This window comes from Excalfactoria chinensis, chromosome 3 (assembly GCF_039878825.1).
Source record: "Excalfactoria chinensis isolate bCotChi1 chromosome 3, bCotChi1.hap2, whole genome shotgun sequence".
NCBI classification, from domain to species: Eukaryota; Metazoa; Chordata; class Aves; order Galliformes; family Phasianidae; genus Excalfactoria; species Excalfactoria chinensis.
The window spans coordinates 3293069-3293871 of record NC_092827.1 but is presented as its reverse complement, the minus strand read 5'-3'; positions in this window follow the sequence as shown (position 1 = coordinate 3293871).

Sequence of the window (803 nt, the reverse complement as noted above, 5' to 3'; positions counted from 1 at the left end):
ACTCTTCCTGCTTTGCGAAGCTCTTCATACATCACTGGTGATTCGTGCTATAGGACATCTCCACATCCTGCCCCAGGATTGATGAGTAGGGGTCTATGGGAGACCCACACCCCTCTATTACTGCAACTGCAGCTGGATGGGAAAGCACAGGGTGCAGAAAAGAGCATTAGATGCTGATGGTTGGGCAGTGGGATCCTCCCAGGTGTCCAAACCTGGAGGTGAAACAAGCCCTGGTGTCTCAGCTGTTTCTTTATCACACGTACGCTCTGCCACTGCCTTTCACAGCAGAACCACAGGCAGCTTTGCCCCTCATGGAGGAAGATGCAGTTTTGCCAGGACATCAGAAGTAACCCTCCAAATCAGCATTAGTGGGAGCAGACAACTATGGTTACATTGACCAGTCCAACAAACCCACCATCTCCATCTTCTCAGTCCTGCTTCTGGGCCTCCTGAGCAGTATATGAGCAGAGTCTGGTGCTAACTCAGAATTAAACAGTCTTGGTCCACTTGTTTTTATTAATGATAAGGCACTCTGCAAATAAATACAGCTGAAATAGAAATGACTCCTGTGGATCTTTTATGCTGGAACAAACAGGGTAGGAGAGTTCCAGGGTATCTGTGAAACACTTGTGTGTTTCATTATCACCCAAGGCCAAAGAGTCAAGTATTGTAGCTCAATTTAGAAAGGAACTGGGTATTTTTATGGCCAGTAACAACACGTGGTCAAGCCCAGGGTGAACATAACAAAGTAGAGGCAGAAAGTTGCATTTCCTTTGCACTGGACATCATGGACTCTATTAACT